We start from the raw sequence: 20,903 nt of genomic DNA, 5'->3' as shown, positions 1-20,903 counted from the left end.
AAGCGTTTTGCTTACCCTCTCGTTGTTTACTCTTTTTAGGATCCGACGTGGATAAAGGCAAGGGTATACGTTTGGATTATAGATCTCCCACTTTTGATATGATAGCGGACGCTTTTGTGATTCGACCTAGGTTTGGGTAGTTCAATCCCAAACACCATGCTCGTCTTTTGTTTGGCATTTAAACTCTAGGGTCGAAAATATTGTTGGTGATTTACGGGTACCCTTTTGTAAACTCATAATCATATATATTATGTGAACTAAGTCGGTCATTGAACGAGTTACCATTTAAGGAAATTGTGGTTGCGAAGTTGTGTTTTGTACATTAGAAAACTGAACAGTGACTATTGTGTACTAGTGCGCACCGCGCAAGTGGTCAAGTGCAGGTAGCTGGTGGCAAGTTCAAGTTCTAAATTCAAATCGCGCTTTAGCGCTCACCGCGCAAATAGATGTGCACCGCGCATTTTGGCCTGGCTAGAATATTTGCTGTAAAAAAAGCGTGTTTTCTCATATAATGTTTTGGGGTCGTTACATAAAAAAACATTGCTTCTCTCTACCCTCTCCGGAAAAGACTGGACCCTAAGCAGCCATTTTCTCGATTTCTGAGACTAATTCTCAATCATGAAGAATATAATGTTCAATCGCGAATCAATAAACCTTTGCGAGAATGTTTGATACAATCAAACCCTAAGCATATCTACGATCAAGAAATTCACATTCCGTATCTCTGTGTATGTTATTAGTATCCAAAATCTTTTATCGAAAACTCACGTTTAATTAACTGATTTGTTTCTTTGTGTTTTGCAGTTTTACAGATGATAAACCAGAGCCAATACATACAAAGTAATGTTGAGATTATTGATTTCGTTTTTTGTTTATGTTTATGCATATAAGGTGTTTGATTAAATGTTTGGGTGAACTGATTATGTGATGTAGTCATTATCTAAATATGATTTGATATTTTTTCGTGAATTAATTCAATAGTGCAAAACCCTTCTCCTTTTTATGATGGTCTGATAATATGAGAGTTGAGATAAAACAATCTCAACATGAAAACTGATAAAGATGACTGTCTTGGAAACTATAACTGCAACTAAAGATTCAGTAAGCCTAAACATATCAGAAGATGAGTTGAATTCGTTGGTGGAAAATTTGATCAATGGGTTTGGGATGCAAGTTTTTTTTCTTCATAAAGTTTGATTTTTCTGAAACTTACGATCGTTATATGTAGTTGATGCATATTATCCAACTTAATCAAGCGTTGAAGCATTGAAACGATCTATCAAGTAGCAGGTAAGTAAGTTCAAGATGTTTTTATGTTCATGGATTATTTACGGATATGAAGACATGACGAAATACAATTGAAGACGGACATATAGGCTATGTTCTTCAACATGTAATTATTTTTGCAATCCGCTAAATTGGTATTTAACTGGTTATTTTCTTCGGTTCATTTGACTTTCTAGTTGATGATTCATGCATCATTCAAGTTACTATATGTCGAAATTGGTTTCATGCAGAGATTGAGTGACAAAATCAGTTTGAAAGGGGTTCAAATAAACCATCTCCTTCAATTCACTTGTCGAATGTTTTTCTTCATTATGAGGTGGAAATATTGGTAGGTTGGATACTTGTGTTACTTCTGTGAATGGGTAGTTTTCTACATGTTGAAATAGGTAAACTGGTTGACCTAAGGCAGTTTTTCTCCTATTTGTTTTATATATATATAAGTAATAAGTGTGTTAAGAATGATTACAAGATTTGTCATATTTCAATGATAGGTGTAGGATTTTGTATGCATCACTAATACACTAGGGAAACTTCTGACCCATTTTTTCTTTATTGTTTTTTAAGCTTACTTATTAGGGAAAAAACAGAACCTGGATCGACCTATTTATGAGTTAGTCGAATACCTTTTCTCCTTTTATTAAATAGATTTTTGAGTTAAATTTCGTTGACATTACTTATGAAACAACATATAAGTTGCTCTCAAAAAGAAAACAAGTGCTAAATTGAGAGTTTTTTTACAGGCTTTACTATTGGACGATGCCGTGACGTTTAAGAAAAACTGCTTTGAAGTTCGATTTTAGAGAGGATGTGTATGCTTTGTTTACAAGCATTCTCACTATGAAATTATAGGAGAGTGTTATTGGTCCAGAAGCGTGTGAACGACTTGGTATGTGTCAAATATACCAAGCTGTAAATGTTTGCATGAAATTATTAATATATGTATAGTTTTATAATTATAGGATTAATGCTTTTTTGTTCCAGGAACAAAACACGGTACCTTTATTCCGAAGAACTCTTAAGAAAGTTGCAATGGAAAAAGATGCAGCTCTTTTTGCGAGGGTACGCATATATGGTTTTTTTATTTGGTGCAATGAAGTTTCAACATTTTTATATACTAGGCTAGAATTTACAAATATAAAAGAGCATCCATTTTTACACTCTTTTTATTAAGATTTTCGTGGGTTTTAACTAATAGTCAATGAGTGTTCTTCCCCTTGTGAATCTTGATATTTTTTAAAGATCAAAAGTACTACAAAAGTAAAGATAATGAAGAAAGAGGTCTAGAAATATAGTGGGCTCCGAACAATAGATAGAAACAAAGAATCAACTAGTATGTTGGCACTTCATGAAGCTTTAGAAATGTTGAGCTTATTTTGTTTACTAGACCATTCGTCATAGCCCGTAAATCTTTAACATAGTTTGTTTAAATTAAATCAAACCCATTATAGATAATGAGATGTGCTTTAACTTTTATACAATTTATTGTCAGGCGAGTTAGAGGTGGGTATGGCTGCAAAGTTGGAGATGATATTGATAGCTTGTAGGTTTAATCAGATAAACATGTGATGAAACTATTCTGCCATCATCGGACATGTTTACTAAGCGGGTTAAACAATTACCGCTAAAGGTTGGGTACTTGGATAATCAAGAAAATATGAATTATATTCCATCATATTATCCACAAATTCATTAAACCATGGTATTGTATCGTGTTACTTTAATTGTTTGATTTTTTGTACACGTGCTTTTTTTTCTTTTTCGAACAACCTGCACAAATTCTTTTATAACATGTCGAATTATATTCCATCATTTTTTTTTTCATTTGCCAATGATTATTCATTCAAATACATTTCCGACACCTCTTAAAATAAGTTTCATAATCTCTTATTTAAAACTCCGCGAAATCGCGGGTTATAAACTAGTTAGTGATAACATTAGTGATAAATAATTTGGATTAGACTCAAAGTGTAATACATACTCAAAGTGTAATACACACCACTCGGGTTCAATTCCTGGCTATGCCAAATTATTTAAAAAGGGGTGCGCATAATGCACAATTCATCCGGTACCAGATCTCGCGTTCGGGGGCTTGATTACCCGAGAATTTATCTTCTATGGGGTAGCCAATGTGCTCGTTAATAAGAGGGTTTCCTCGCTCACAAAAAAGAACTTAAAACAAACTTGGAGCTGTATATAAACTGCTAAATTATTATATACAGAGTAGATAAACGTACTTAAGCTGGGTTAAAACCTTAGCGACTACGGTTGACATTATTATACTCCGTATATTATTTGCATAAAAATTATAGGGCAAATGGCCCGAAAGGGTAACCTATGTTGTCAAATTTGACAATCAATGCAACCCCCAATTTGCCTAAGTCCGAAAGGGAGTCTATTTTAATTTTTGCTCGTTAAAAGGATTGCGTGTTTGAAAATTTTAAAATTGGAGTAATTTTTTGCCATCTGGCAAATTTTTATTAAAAAATATGCCACATGTATTTTCCATCCGTTTTTTTTATTTTACACCTGTATATTATTTCTGCCACATGTATAGTATTATGTTCATCAATCAATGAAATTGAATCATGAAATCTGCTGAAAAGTATTTCATAAGCAGCGATTAACATGAATCTAAACGAATTCAGGTGCAAAACATATTCAGATTCAGATTTCAGAAACAAAATAAAATCAATTTCTCATTCCTTCAGCTACAATGTGTTCTTCTTCATCAAGCTCATAATTACATTCTGATTAGCTGTTGTTCTTCACATATTGAGCTGAGATTCATGATTCTTATCTGAAATCTAAGCCTCGTCGATCATCAATATTGATTAACAACAACATAATTGGGCAAATACGGTTAGTGTTCCTCGTTCAAGATTTTTCACAGCGATTTGGCCTCTGGATCATATTGCAACGATTTAATGAGAAGTGTAATTTTAGAAGTCTATTAATTCATCTTGTTATGCTTTCTACAAATTTACAGCTTCGATAATTCAGATTTGTGCTCGAATCGGTCAAGTCAATGTTCATGAGAATTCGGTCAAACTTTTGATTCGAATGATTCTGTGAGTATCAGGTTCAATTGTTGATTCACGGGTGTTATGATGATGATTTTGAACAAGTTTCATGAAGAATTCATGGCCTAAAAACATTCGATTTTTGGAAATTGGTTTCAAGTTCATCCATGGCCGGTTTTCGTGTTCTTCACTGATTCTGGTAATTAGTTGCTGTTTTAGTGCCGATTCCTTCAACAAACTGTCTAATCGCTGCATAAGGATGGATTTTCAGCTGATTTTCAATCATAATTTGTTCAATTGATGAAGAAGGGATGAACAAGGATGAAATGGGTTTTCATTTTGGATCTTGATTGAACGAAGTGGCCTTGATTGGATCTTGGATCTTGGATCTTGATTGACTAAATCATGTAATTTTGAACGAATGTTTATAACGAATTGGATATTGATTGACTGATCTTATACATTAGTAATAGAAAAAAAAAAAAAAAAAAAAAAAACAAACAAACAGATGGGAAAATTAAAATACACATGGAAAATCCATGTGAACTTTTTTAATGACAAATTTGCCAAATGGCAAAAAATTACCTCAATTTTAAAATTTTCAAACACGCAGTTCTTTTAGCGAGCAAAAATTAAAATAGAGTCCCTTTCGGGCTTAGGCAAATTGAGGGTTACCTTGAATGTCAAATTTGACAACATAGGTTACCCTTTCGGGCTATTTGCCCAAATATATATATAGCAATGCAATAAGAAAAAAATGTACTGTATGATTCTTCAGTTGATCAACTAAACCTGTTAATCTTTCATCTTTAACTATGAATTAAATGAATTCCTTTTGATACAACATTCGTTTTTTATTAGCATGAGTGATCTCTAGAACTTGACCTATTAATTATTAAATTGGACTTACCATCCATCCTCTTCACCTTGTGTGTTGAGTCTGGTGTTAGGTTATGTGTTCGAGCCTCTCTGCCCATCCTATTAATTAATCTGTCTGAAATATGGAAATCCAGATTGACTCCAAGAGGTTTTCTCCTGGATTCATTCAGGATTCAAACCCGGTCCGCTTGCCCCTTGGGATGGTTAAAGGATCGAGTTTCTGTAATGCGATTCGAATTTCCTCCCGAATGCGTGTGTGTGTATGTGCGAATGATGAGTGTCGTTGAAATAAATAATACACTGATGCAAGTTAGCCGTTAAAAAAATTTATTAAATTGGACTTACCATGTATATCATTGGGCTTACTTCTACTTGACCCAATATCTCACATTCTCATTGGGCTTAATTCTACGAGTATAGATATATAGATATAGATATATATATTATAGTAATCATAAATCTTAATATATCACATATCACATATATATTATACTATACTATACGGAGTACTAAATAAAACCTAGCCTACATACGGTGAAAAGTCTTCCTCTCTACGATCGTCAATGTGACGATCCGTCTAAATTCATCAGCCTTTAGCCCATATAACAGTACCCTGGGTGTTAACTACGGTTCATTCATACCCGAATCTTTCAGGTATTATAATATATACTTGATCGGATCAATTGGTCGGCGTTAATTATCCGCTAGACCACGAACGAAACACGCTTCTTATCCAGGTCAGTTGAATGGTTCTTTGTTTCTTATATAATTTTTAATACGTCAGTTTAATGAGGAACTAACTTGGTGTTCTTTGTATCGGCTATATTATGCATTTTAAGGACTGAGGTTTACATTTATTCATGTGAATGATATATAGTAAAAAGTAAATAATACTAATAATTATAATTCTATATATCATTCTAAAACAAGTCAATTACTGTTGATGAGATTATTTTATTCCATAAATTACTTGAGGGGTGTTTTTATTATCATTATTATTCTTGTTGTTATCATTGAGTAGTTATTATTCTATATATCATTTGAAAACAAGTCAATTACTGTTGATGAGATTATTTTATTCCATAAATTACTTGAGGGGTGTTTTTATTATCATTATCATTCTTGTTTTCATTGAGTAGTTATAAAGTTATTATTATTAAACCAAATCTCTTTACACTATAATAAGAAAACAAATATGATGTCATAGTTTTTGAAAAAAGCTTACATGTCAAAACTCCCACCATTAGATTATATCCCTTAATATAAATCTGATCCGTCCAAATTCATGATAGCCTCATTTAGCTTTTGTAGAGGCAGTTGAGGAGATTTATTACTTTTCTGCCCTTGTGTCATTTACTAAAAGAAATACCAGCCGATTAATTAGGGAAACAACCGTTCTAGGCCAAACGGTGCACCTAAATCTCAATCTGTTCAACTTCATTGCGTTCGTCTCCATTCGTTGGAATCTGCAAATACGTCTCGCTTTGCGTTTGAATCCGACAATGAAATCGACAATAATATAATAAATTATCCGGCAATGAAATCGAGTTAGATCGGAACGCATTCAGAAATCAATCCAACGTCATAAACAATCGACATACCTGATTGCTTCGTTTCAATTCAAATTATGGAAAAAGGTACAAAAATTCGATTTCTAGGTTAAATCCATTTATTTTTTATTTTTGTCGGTTATATCCAACGATTGGGTTCGTTTCTAATGGTTAATGGATTTATTATGAATTTATTCATTTCGATTTTAAACAATTATCATTCTATATTAAACATCATCTTGTTTTTAATTTCAATTTATTTATATATGTATATGTATTGATTTTCTTTTGGCAGGTTTTTATGTAATTGTTGTTGAATATCTTCAAATAGGTGATGCTTTTGGTTACTATCTGTCGATTGAAATGGATAATGCGTCACTCAATATACAGAATTCCAAATGGTTGAGTTGAGTAGCCAGTGCATATTTATTCATTCGGAACTTTGGAGTTTGACTTCTTTTTGGCTAAGTCAACACAAATCAAATGATCCTTAGTTATGTTATGCATCAGGTATAATTATGCTACAAGACTAACATTTTTTTACTTTCTATCACAAGGTCTATAAGTTTATTGTATTAACTATAAATTGTTATTAATGATTTTTAATTACACTGCGGAGTACATGTATATGATTATATATTACACTTTATCATTTGGTCTTATGTTGAAAATTACTAAGCTCACCATTGCAGAAACATTATAGTTTATGTGAAATATCTTTTCAGATACTTGGTGGAAGTGTTTGTGAAATACTTATATGGTCATTCAATGCAATGGATGAAGTACATATCTATTTGAGGTGCAGCTTCTTATGAGAATAGGTATGAATGTCATTGAAGTACATATTGTTGGATGGGAGTTACCAAATAAAATATTAGATATAAGTAAATGAAAAATAAGTGTTGCTTATATTATATTCGATTAAATAATGACATGATATTCATAACAGGATTTTCAAGAGGGTGTTGGACCTCCTATATTTTATTTTACCTCCTGCGTCGATATCTTTGGGCTTAGCCTTACTAAGGCAGACATTGTCATCATGATAGATCTAGCTCGGAACCCACGGTTGCAAGTGAATTTGGTATGTGATCAACCATTCTTTTATTTATCTCCCAACACTTGAATCTTTAAATGTTTTAGGTCTGAATGTTTTAAAAGGTTGATTATGCTTCTTTCAAAATGTTGCATTAAATCTAAACTACTTAATTATATTTCACAAGCAGTTTTTCTTAGTAAAAAGGATGGTTTAGGAGCTCAATTGCATAGGTTCTTGATGTGAAAGCGGGTGCAGGGTCATGATACCATTTTATAAAAACTTAATATGATTTAAGGAGGAATAGAGTATATTAAATGAAAGAGTGTGATTCTGCTTTAAAAATTGGCCTTAATCTTAGCTTTTCATTTGTAGGTGGGATGGATATGACTAGGGTAAAACTTGAGGTACAGGGGAGATGTTGCAGTTTCCCTTACGTTAAGGTGTATGGAGAGCAGTTAATGACTCCATTCATGATTCAGGCTACAATATCAGTAAAGGTCACTCACATTTTATGGGTACTAACTGAGCGTAATCTCAATCTTTAAACCCAAGAGTCGCAGGCTTAGAGTTTGTCATGATTTTGTGTCATTGGAATAGGGTTATATGAGACATAGGGAGTTAGGTAGATTTTGTCACTATTGGTCCATTTTATTCTAAGCAAGCTGAGAGTGTATTATAGAACATGCAGGCTTGAATTTCTTCACAAGCTTATATGCTATTTTGATTTGAATTATAAAAGACAATAAGTGCATAGGATTGGAGAAATTGGATATAGTTCTGGAGTATGGCACTACCCTCTTATTCAAAGAGTAATAAGACCGAAAAATGCTTACTTATTCTCATGCTCATTTCTTCCCATGCTCATACTACGTATAATTTGACATGTGTATTGTTATAAACTTATAATCATATACAAATTATTTACTAATAGCCTTTTCATTCACTTGACTAAATTTAAATGTAATTTATAACTTAGGTTATGTAAGTTGAGAAATAATGAGTATCAGATTGCTATATGCTTTAATGACACATTTTTTTAATTGTTCCTCATTAACATACTTACATGTTGTTTAGGACATTATGTGTAGGTACCATCTTCTTTTGTTGATCTTTCTGCTCTAAATCAGGATATTGATATTTCACCCGAGAATGATAATGCCAAACGTAAACGTAAGAGCAAAAGTCCACATAAAGCCATTGACTTGACATGCTTAAAATCGTCTTTAAAGGTGATCAAATGTCTTATGTCTTTGAAGTTACAGAAGATGGAGGACATATGAGAAGTTAAATGTCGTGGATCAATATTTTGATGATGTTTTAGGATTTCCTTTGAGTATGTTTTTGTGGAAGTTGTTTAGGTTGCTTGCTTCATTTCAGTACTTTGTTTTCGTTTGTTTAATTCTCTATCAATCCCGATATCTTAGTTTAGGTGTTTTCGTTCGCATCGGTATTTATGTAAATGTTGATTAGTGACTTAGTTTATATAATGAAGTGTTTACTATCATTAAACTCAGTTTTGTATAATCTTCTTTAATTTTTGACTATAGTGCACTTTATATTTGGAAGTTATCTTGAGGTTGATCTTTACATTTTTCAGCATTACTTTTGAGTTTATTTTTGTGCAGACGACAAACGAAAATATTGACAATGTTGCACTAATGTTTGTTGAATCATTTATAAATGACCTAATAAGAAATTTCTTTTAAGAATCATTTATGAAAAAAATGTCAAACGAAAATATTGACAATGTTGCACTAATGTTTGTTGAATCATTTATAAATGACCTAATAAGAAATTTCTTTTAAGAATCATTTATGAAAAAAATCCCGCGAATAAGATGGTTATAGAAAAGATCCCGCGAATGCGCGGGTTATAAACTAGTTAGTGTATATAAGAACTCTAGTATATAAAAACTCATAGTTGTACTGTATATCATTTGGTAAACAAGCAATAACTGTTCATTTTGAGTGTTGATGTCTTTTCACATTTTTTAAATAACTGATTTAAAGCATACATACATATACATATAAATATAATTGTTGTGAGAAAATTAGAACTATAATAAACTTAGCTCAGCTGGTTAGGAAGAAATAAGAATGTAGAATATTTGGCACATGACAACCTAAGGGCTATTGGCCTAGCGGTATTGAGGTGACTCCTTCAACCTATAAGTTGGGGGCTTCGAGTCACGGGGTGGACATGTATATATTCGTGTTTAAATTTCGTGTAGGGGTGTGTGTTTGCCTTTCAAAAAAAAAAAAAAAAAAAAAAAAAAAAAAAAAAAAAAACCTAAGTTGGAGACTTGATTTTCATTTTTTTGCAATTTTTTCATTTCTCCCTTTTATTTTTTATTCTTTCTCAAAACCTTAAAATAATTCTTTAAATTCTTCTATTTTTCTTTTGAGTAATTTTAAAATACCATATATTTTAAATTTATTTTTTTCCTTTAAAATAATAATAATAATAATAATAATAATATAATATAATATAATATAATATAATATAATATAATATAATATAATATAATATAATATAACATATCATAACATAATATAATATAATATTATATTATATAATATTATATTATATATATAATAATGATAATGATAATGATAATGATAATAATAATAAATAATAGTAACAACAACAATAATAATAATTGCCTGGAAAGAAGTTGATTATATTTTAAGTAGCAGTTGATTAATCTAATTAATTCTAGCAATCCGGCTTGTGTCGGTTAAAAATAAGTATCAACAAAAGCGGATGAATAAATTGGTTCAGGTGCGTAGTTGGAAACATTCAGCGTATTCATTAAAGATATTTAATTTCGTTTATATCGGTTTCATGTAATTTCGTAGCATTCTTTTAGTTTCATGGCTTGTTTGTATTAGTTAAAATTTGTTTTTGGTTTTGTTTCAGTTTAGGTAGATGATATTATGTTAGCGCTTTTCAGGTACAGATTTATCAGGGTTCTCTCTTGTATGTCTTGTTGAATTTGTTTTCTTCTCGAAAAGATTTTCCGTTTCCATAAAAAATTTCATTATTTTTTTCCCAAAAAATGTAGTAATACTATATACTAAAACATCATCCTGGAAGCACAATTATAAATAAGAAAAATCACGGATTTACGTCCCAACTTCTTATTGTTCTGTTAAATATATTGAACTTTATAATTAAGTATAAGTATATTTCATGGCCACACTTTGAATCATATGCAAATGCAAACAATTTATTAAGAATATATGCATTTTTGTTTGTAAAAGAGCGAACTAAATAGAATGACAAGAATCTTTCATTATCAACAAAGAATACAAAAAATGTTTCCGCTCACAACTAGAAAACTACATCAAATCAAATTAACTAAACAAAACAAAGTCATATCTAAGAGTGAGTCAAGATAAAATAAACAAAACTACACAAAAAAACAACTGAAATAATAAGCAAAAAAAAAATAAAAAAAACCAATGAACACCACCCATAAAAAAACACACAAATGAAGCTCATATAACACTTAGATTCTCAGCGAATAGATCCTTGCTTAACTTTCCAGGTTTTGGAAGCTTTCCACGAACTTATATGGTATGATTGTTTTAAGATCCGTAATTAAAAACTAGCTAGGCCACGGAAGCGGCGATTCCTGAATTATAATGTAATGAGGTTCCGAAATTTTTTTCCAGTGCTAATTATATCCGAATGCTATTTTGGTGGTAGTTTATTTTCAAAAAACTACAAACTCGAAAAATATACGGTGTCCGAATTGTTAAATATAGTGGTGTCCAAAACAATTTAAAAGAAAAACTATAAATTTTAGAAAAATATATGGGGTCATGCAGTTAAATTTAGTGGTGTCCAATACAATTTAAAGGTTATTTCTTACTAAAAAATTTCAAACTAGTGGTGTCACGTGACTCCGCGGGCTTACTTCTAGAGTCGCCACTGCACGGAAGCCCAAGGAATTGATCCGTGTACTTATGTTGCAACCAGTACAAGAAAAATGAGGACGGAAGACCAAGGCCTTTTGCGGCGTTGAGATCGTGTCGCTAATAACTCGCTAAATGACAAAATTTTCGGTTTTTTACCAGAATCGTGGGTCCACCAAGCAATTGCGGCGATGACATTTTACCACATCGCCACAAATAAATTAATAGATTTTCTTTTTCATTTTCTTTCATATTAAATTTTGGTCAAACATTGAAACTTCATTCGCGAGACATATCGTCGCAAATAAGCGTCGTATCATTCCTTCATGCTATCGATTTATTACTCCTAATAACCAAAGATTCATTGACCTATCCATATCGAGTGAACCCCAATCAAGAGATTGCGAATTTAAATTCAGGGGTAACATATCTATATAGTCATATAAAACTCTAAAATGATGATGTCATTATTAAGCTAATTACCCCTTAATTTTCATAATGATGATGTCATAATTATATATTAACTTAATTAAAAAAATAATATGAAATTTTTTATAAAAGGAAATACTAATCTCTCCTAAATTGTAATTTTAATTTTCTAAAAAAAATTTAAAAGGCATTTATTATTACTAATAATTATTATTATTATTAAAAATATAAATACTCAACTTTGAGCGAACTTTATTATTATTATTATTTACTTTTAATATAACAATTATAATTATAATAATCATTAAATTATTATATTCAAATATGGATTCATTTTACGAAATTAATTACGTTACGTATGTATGCGAAAATACATGTCTCTATATATTTGTAAAAATAACGACAAGTTTCTTAGTCAAAGGGTCATTAAAATAAATGACTTTAACATTTACATTCACTTAATACCTAAAACATGTCATTAAATTATTTCGTTTAAACAAACCCGTGATTTCACGCGTCATTTTACTAGTTTGTATATATTCGTATAAAATTTATATTGGGTGAGATATGATGATATCTTTAAAGACTACCTTCGAAGAAATAATATAATACTCCATCCGTCTTATAATAACTGTCATATTTGATTTTTCAAGGTCTTATCTTTAAAATTTTGACTTCAAATATTTTTATTTGTGTTACATAATACTTGATAAAACTTATATCAATGAAAATACATTTATTACCGAATCTATTCATATAAGTTTCATCAAATATTATATAACACAAATAAAAATATTGGAAGTTCACATTTTAAAAATAAGACCTTGAAAAGTCAAAAACATGACATTTATAATGGGACGGAGGGAGTAATAACCATAGCTAAGGTTGCAAAATTCGCTATTCGGGGATTAATCGGTCAGAACTTTGAAAGGAGTAATCGGAAAATCGGAGATTTATTGGATTGTACTTTTTATATATTTGAATAATACATTTTAAATTATATGTGTAAATATAGAAGAAAATCATAAAAGAAAATATAAGTTTTAACATACTTGTCTAAAATCATTCTATAGTGTTTGTGAGGTCACAACAGAATTTAGCTTATCATTTGATCAAAGGATTGGCATGAGACTAGGTTGACAAGTCTACTATGAGGATGAGTTTAAAGTCTACATAAATTTCTAATTATAAGATACCCAATTCCATACTAATGAAAATCATAAGTTGAATTCAATGTGGAAAGCTTATACTTAGAAATTGGAGTACATAAACTTTTGTATCATCCCAAGGTAAGCTATGTTGAGGATAATCCTAAAACATATGATTTTAGTCTAGACACTTAAGTCTAAAATCATTCATTTTGCCAATCCTTCATCATATGTTTTAGGATTATCCTCAACATTGAAGCAATATGATTATTGGGTAGAAACATCATCTCTGGAACCATAAACTAAGTATAATTTAAAATCTGGTCCAAATAATTTAGGTTTCTTTCTTCTTTTACTTTTTCGAAGCTCAAGTGACTGATCAACAGCCTTTTCAAAGACTTCGACATTACAATACTCATTAATTTCATTGTTACTTGGAATCATATCCTTTAGTCTACGATTTTCATCAAAGATTGCATCCCTTGAATCAATCACATAATTGATTGAGACAAACTCATTATATCATATAACATATAACTTATATGCCATGGAATGTTCAACATATCCAATAAATATGAAATCTATACATCTTTCACCTAAACTTTTCTTCTTGGGATTCCAAAATCTTACAACAGCCCTGCAGCCCCATACCCGAAATAATTCAAGTTAGGTTTCCTTTTGTTTCAAAGTTTATAAGGTTTAATCTTGTTACTTTTGTTAGGAACTCTATTAAGCAAATAACAAGCTGTCAACATAGCTTCCTCCCAAAATCCTCACTTAAACCCGAACAGGGTAAGATGGAATTAACCATCTCCTTAAGGACCCTATTCATTCTCTCAGATATACCATTCTGTTGTGGTATATAAGTTGTGGTCTCATGGATAATATCAATGGGTTGGAAATAAGATTTGTCAATGTATTCACCTCCCCTATCTGTTCTAAGTCTTTTAATTAAAGTCTTTTGTTGCAATTCTACTTTAATTTTAAATATTTTGAATTTATCTAATGCTTCATCTTTATTATGTACCGCTAAACATAGCAAAACCTAGAAGCATCGTCAATAAAAGTCACAAAATATTTCTTATTCCCTAAAGTAGGAGTTGCATGCAAATGACATAAATCACTATGTATTAATTCCAAAATTTTAGTATCACGATATACATTTTGAAAAGGTTTCTTAGTGATCTTTGTCAACATACACGTTTTACACTTTTCATTGTTCATATCAAAGACAGGTATTAAACCATCTTTAAACATATCTTTCATTCTTTTAAAGTGTACATGTCCTAGTCTCGCATGCCAAAGAATAGAATCATTAATGCTGACAGTTGATATACAAGCAATATTAACATTCACATGATCAATGTTAAGCCTAAACATTTCATTGTATAAATAATCAAAACCAACAAATAAACCATGTTCAGATAAAACAAACTTATCAGATTCAATAACTTGTTTATAACCACAATTATTCAACATACTACTAGAAATCAAGTTTTTTCTAATTTGTGGTACATGCAAAACATTAAACAAAGAAAAATCTTTTCCATAACTAAAACTTAAATCTAAACTTCCACGTCCATGAGCAGAGGCTGTTCACTCATTTCTCATATGAAGAATTGATCCATCAGTCACAAACTTGTAAGTCTTGAACCAACATTTATCCTTGCATACATGAGTAGTAGCTCCAGAGTCAACTCACCACGCAACATCATCATCATCCTGCACAAAATAAGTCTCAGATATATACAAAACATAATAATTATGAATTAAATAACTAAACATAATCTGACCTTTCGAGGTTTGGTTGTTCGAACCATTACCCGAACCGCTTGTGCTAGATCCTTTGGTATTGTTAGTGCCAAAAATAACCTTGTAATCCCTCTTCAAGTGTCCAGATTTACCACACTTTCAACAAGTCAATTTAGACTTCTTGTTCGGATCAGCTTTGTTATAACCTTCTTGTTTATGTTTGCCTTTTTAGTCATTATTACCAATGAACCTTTTATGTTCCACCATACCAGCAACGAAGTTGCTCTTTGGCTTATCATTATCCTGCTGCATGAGGGATTCCTCAATACACAAATGACTGCCCAACTAAAAAAGAGTTGACTCCTCCTTATTATGTTTCAAAGAATGTTTAAATTCTTTCCAAGATGGAGGGAGTTTATAAATGATGCTTGAGACCTGAATAGACTCGTCCATGTGCATCTTGTGTTGTGTGAATTGACCACGTATATGAATGAGCTCATTGTATTGTTCCATGACCGGTCTAGAATCGACCATCATGTAATTATTAAAATTACTCACTAGAAAATTTTACTAGAAGCATCCTCACACATATACTTGGTTTCTAAATAGTCCAGTTGTTCTTTAGCAGATTCAACATTTAAGTATGTAATAAAAAGAGAATCCGACATACCATTGAGGATAATCCTCGAGTTATGTACTCAACATTCAACTGGTAAATAATGGGGTGGTGTATTGAGTGGTGTGTTGGGTGATGTGTTAAAATATGATTGGAAGTTGAAAAAAAAGGATATAAAAATAAAAAAGAACCAATCACACCACAACACGCCGTGTACACATTAAGTCCAACTGCGCGTTAATCATGTTCTAAGAGGGAGCATGGAATCCTTTCTGCCTCTCGTGCTCCCTCTTTAGAGGGATCACCAACACTTGGCCAAAATTCAGCTGGCAAATAAGACCCAACACAGAAAATAGAAAATACTTGGTCAAATATTAGCTGACTAAGAAGACATTGCACAAAAACACTTGGTCAAATTTTGAGTAGACCAAGTCAAGATAGTAAATAATGGAAAACCACTTTCGAGTCCGGGTAATCTATCATTTAATGGGTGTTTACTCCGTATGGCCTAATTCATTTACAAGTGTAGATTAAATCCCGCAATTACACTAAATTTTCAACAAAAGGAACAAAAATTCGATAAAAAAATATCATCTCTTCTCATTTGTCTATAAAGGATTTTGATTTCATTTTGATACTTAGATACTTAGAAGGGTCTTTGTTTGGAAAAGGGTGCCAATGGTGATAACAAGAATTAGAGGTGCGCGCGTTGCTCCTCAAAATTACCTGCGATTATAACGCTGGATTTTCATTACACATGTGATTTACATGGCATAGTGTTGCATGTTTACAAACTTGGCAGCAGCTACTATTTAGTGGTGGTACATAACTATTTGAGTACTACTCCGTACTTATTACATCCATAATTTAGATAGTCATACATAGTTATTACACACATAATTTATAACATCATAAAAGGCCTTCAAACTATATGAAGGTACTTGAGTTGTTGCCTTTTAGGTGCTTATCCCAAAAAAGATATCTAAAGTTGCTAAAGTGTTCAAGTGAAGCTATTATTTGGCGCGGTAAAGGTTGACGATAGTTTTTTTTTTCATTTTGAGGAGGTTGGACTTCTGGATTTTACATTTCAAATGGTCTGCCTGAATGCTCCCTGTCTTTCTATTTGGATCTTTGGAATAGATAATCATGTATCCCGATGCCAAACAAATCCATTGAAAAGAAAACAAATGAAAATTTTAAGGCATGTTAATGTTTTATAGTGACATATCAAAACAATCATTATCAGAAATTCATACCAGCATCCCGAAGGTTCAAAATCTGAACGCAACTCTGTAAACCACTATCACTATCAATGTTTATAAATAAGACGAGTGGAAGATTAAAGTTGACCTACACCAACACCAAAAACATATGATATTACTACAACTTCATAATGTTATTATCGTATATGCTATTAGCTCACCTGTTGGTGCAACGTGGGTCTGTAGAAATGGATACAAAATAGCATATGTGTGCATCAATTTGTTAAAAACAACATTAGAAGCAAACATACCTGCACCCTCTCATAACCAACCGGAAGGATCACCACTCGTATAATTACTGAGTAACCACAAAATCAACTAAAAAAAGGCATGTTAGTACAAAATGAAAATGCATTATAAAATCTACCTTTGACTATATATTATTATTCGAAATGAATAACAAAGACAATACAAATTAATAAACAAATAAAAGAGGTATGATAAATAGAAATTAATAAACATATAAAAGGGGAATAAAGCTCAGATTTTTGTATGTAATCAAGTAAAGAAACATGAGTCGCCATGGCTGCAACCGGTAGGTTGACTCGTCAAGATATGAACCCATTTTTTTGTCATTGCTCGACCCAACTCCCACATATTCATCATCATAGACTTTTTTAAACTTTGTTATTACCTTTATATCGGAGATATCAATAGCATCATACAATTACTTCAGTTGTCTACAAATGGAGATGCTACCATGTCCGAGGACTGCAAGCAAACTCCACCGAGAGGTTGACATGTCCTAAGACGGCAAAAAAGCTCCTTGAAACGAATCGAAGTCGGTCAACAGACTCAAAGGGGAATAAAGCTAAGATTTTGGTTTGAAATCAAGCAAAGAAACATGAGTCGTCATGGCTACAACCTGTAGGTTGCCTCGCCAAGATACAAACCTGTTTTTTCTCATTGCTAGACCCAACTCCCACATATTCATCATCATCGCCTTTTTAAAACTTTTTTTATTACCTTTTTTCCGGAGCTATCAATAGCACCGTACATTTACTTCAGTCGTCTACAAATGGAGATGCTATCATTTCCGAGGACTGCAGGCAAACTCCACTTAAAGGTTGCCATGTCCTAAGACGGCAACAAAGCTCCTTGAAACGCATTGAGGTCAGTCATCAGAATCAATGACCGTCAACTGAAAAAGTCACCATCGACCTACATTTGCTACAATAAATAGATGTCTGTAAGACAAAAGTATTCACTCAAGAACCTACCAATGATAAACTCTTAAATACAACAAATTGACATATCCATTATGATATGTTGGCAACTAATAGAAAAATTCTAAATTCAAAATATGGTGTACGTTGCTAGTGATATACTTTCGAGTGTATAAAACAACACAACTGGTAGCGTATCATAACAAATATAAAAAACATAATTGAAAGCATAGCCTAAATTGCTAGTCACATACTAACACTAATGTTTTATGTGTTTTGTAACTCTGGTAGTTCACCCATATTGCGTTGAAAGGTTGTCATGCCTAGTTTACACCTAGATAGATTGCATTATATGTAGGGATTCTAATCCACAGATGTTTGAGTGATCCATTTAGTAACCAAATTTAAGCAAAACTTTCAGCTTAAATGTCGACCCATTTTATGTTTACAACAATCAATCAGTAATCAGTTTTTAAGTAGGTAAAAGTGACCAATTTACGCCCTCATTAACTACAATCTCGATGTTGATTATGCAATTTACACCAATTAATAAATAAATAAGTTTGCTGACTATAATTTTAGTAACCTGTTTATACAAACCTGCGTATAATCTTCAACCCAGCATCTGTTGACTAACAAATATAACAATAGTTATTTTACTCAACACATAAAACACCAAAATTAAATTTGATTTCGAGATCACAAAGATAATAATACTGAGTAACAGAAATACTACACAATCTAATAAAGAACTAATACCGTAAATTGATTAGAACAACGGAAATAGCAGTCACAATGGCGATGGTGACTACAACAACGATGGTCAGGCTTTGATTTTAACTGACACAGACATTCGCTAGTCGATCGAAACCCTAATTGCCGCACAAATCTCCACTCGATTTTACTCAATCAGGGGAAACTCTAATTTTCGACCCAGATCTTCACTCGATCTAATGAATCAGAGAAAAGAAACAGGTGCCGTCTGAAGAATCCGTTAAACGGCTGCTCGCCACCACCGCCAGCATGGGAATCGATTTGGGGTCAGTGTGGAAGAGGTACATACCCAGGAGATGTCCAAGGTATTTAATCTTGAGAAGCTTGCAGTAGTTGTAATGAATTAAGAGGGAAGTTGTGTGGATGAGGAGAAGATGACAGTAGATAAAGCAATAAAAATATTGTGTGGTGGAGAGTTGCACAAAACGTGAATAGTGTGCCTTTGTGAGAGGAGTGGGGTGTCGTGGACCAAGAAGGGGAGAAAATCCACTCTTGTCAGTAGAAGATCTATAATATTTGACATGTGATATTTTTATTTTTTCTGCCGAGTGCATATTCCACGCGTCAAACACTCATAAGTCATCTTTCCGGTCATCTTCTCCGACCAAAACTTTAGCCACATTTTCGGTCATATGTTCCAGCCACAAATTTACTAATAATAATAATATTTTCATTTAACCAAGTTTCATTTTTCCTTCAATTTCCCTCCTATCATATCATTTAACAGACACGGCCTTTGGCAACCAACATGCCACATCCGCTAGGATGACGTCACATAAAGGAAGCAAAATAAATTTTTTAGCCATATCCGGAGGTGACGCTTTCTTATCCGTTGCTCTTAAGTTTGCTATCGATACAATTAACTCAAAGCGAAACCATTTCAACAAGAAAGGTATATATTCTCTATACCATGTACGTGTTATTGCTTAATTTACTATTTTTTAGTAACGACAAATACATACTCTTCGTCCACCCAGACTCGAACTCACAACTTTAAAGTTGACGAGTCCCTCGTTGCGAATATGACAAAAGCCCTTTAGTAATTCCCTGATTTATGTAGTTAAATTAAGTTATTTACCTGCGTTGTTATGTGGAGAATTAGTTTAAATGAGGGGGTTTAACTTGCGCTGGTGGGTTCTTGTAAAGGAAAAAAAAAAAAAGAAAAACGTGGTAAATAAAGGAATTTTTCTTTTTTAAGAGAAAAATCTTTACCCTTAAACTCGAGTATAATTACCCTTTTGTGATTTGTCATTGTGAATAGTGACAACATCTTCATAATTAGTATATTATTATTATTATTATTACAATTACAATTGAGAACATTTGTGTTACTGTTCACACGATTATTTTATTTAAAACAAAAATAAAAGTTATGTCAACCGAAATTACCATTTCTAATATTTGTCTACTTTGTATAAAATATAAAATTAGTTTTATGTTAGACAAAATTTCACTCCTCATTTCTGAGGTTTACATCAAAAATCACTCGTCTTTTTCTTAATTTTTCTGCATTCGTCGTCCCTAATATTTAACATTCTATTCCTCGAACTTCCGTCAATTTTCTGTCCATTTCAATCGTTAAATCTAGTCATGTGACACGCATGTGAGCGTGTATTTTCGACATTTTATTTCTTCTCCCATACTAAAAGTTGCCCACTCAAACATGGAAACCTTTTCAAAAAGACAAAATTTTACTCCTCGTCCCTGATGTTTACATCAAATTTGACTCCTTGTCCTTTTTCTTTTTTTTTTGTGCATCCCTCATCCCTAATATTTGAACGTTCTACATTCCTCGTCCTTCCGTCTATTTTTCGTTAGTTTTAGACATTATGTTAAGTCATGTGCCAGACATGTGAGGATATTCTGGTTGAAATGTCCCGTTCTTATTGATTAAAAACGTTCCATATTAATTGATTTCGTTGCGAGGTTTTGACCTCTATATGAGACGTTTTTCAAAGACTGCATTCATTTTTAAACAAACCATAACCTTTATTTCATCAATAAAGGTTTAAAAAGCTTTACGTAGATTATCAAATAATGATAATCTAAAATATCCTGTTT

General features: G+C 32.0%; 1 long non-coding RNA gene across 4 annotated transcripts; it reads left to right on the top strand.

The window, feature by feature from the left end:
* The first annotated feature begins 538 nt into the window (after positions 1-538).
* LOC139894214 (uncharacterized) lies at positions 539-3,079 on the top strand. Of its 4 annotated transcripts, XR_011774851.1 has the most exons (6): positions 539-728; positions 805-1,673; positions 1,852-1,897; positions 2,028-2,173; positions 2,269-2,346; positions 2,777-3,079. It is a non-coding gene; the product is annotated as an uncharacterized lncRNA (long non-coding RNA). The 4 variants fall into 4 exon arrangements; XR_011774853.1 differs by having other exon boundaries at positions 805-840; positions 1,229-2,173; XR_011774852.1 differs by having other exon boundaries at positions 805-1,393; positions 1,518-2,173.
* The last annotated feature ends 17,824 nt before the right edge of the window (positions 3,080-20,903 follow it).

This window comes from Rutidosis leptorrhynchoides, chromosome 2 (assembly GCF_046630445.1).
Source record: "Rutidosis leptorrhynchoides isolate AG116_Rl617_1_P2 chromosome 2, CSIRO_AGI_Rlap_v1, whole genome shotgun sequence".
NCBI classification, from domain to species: Eukaryota; Viridiplantae; Streptophyta; class Magnoliopsida; order Asterales; family Asteraceae; genus Rutidosis; species Rutidosis leptorrhynchoides.
This window is presented reverse-complemented; position numbering and strand designations above follow the sequence as displayed.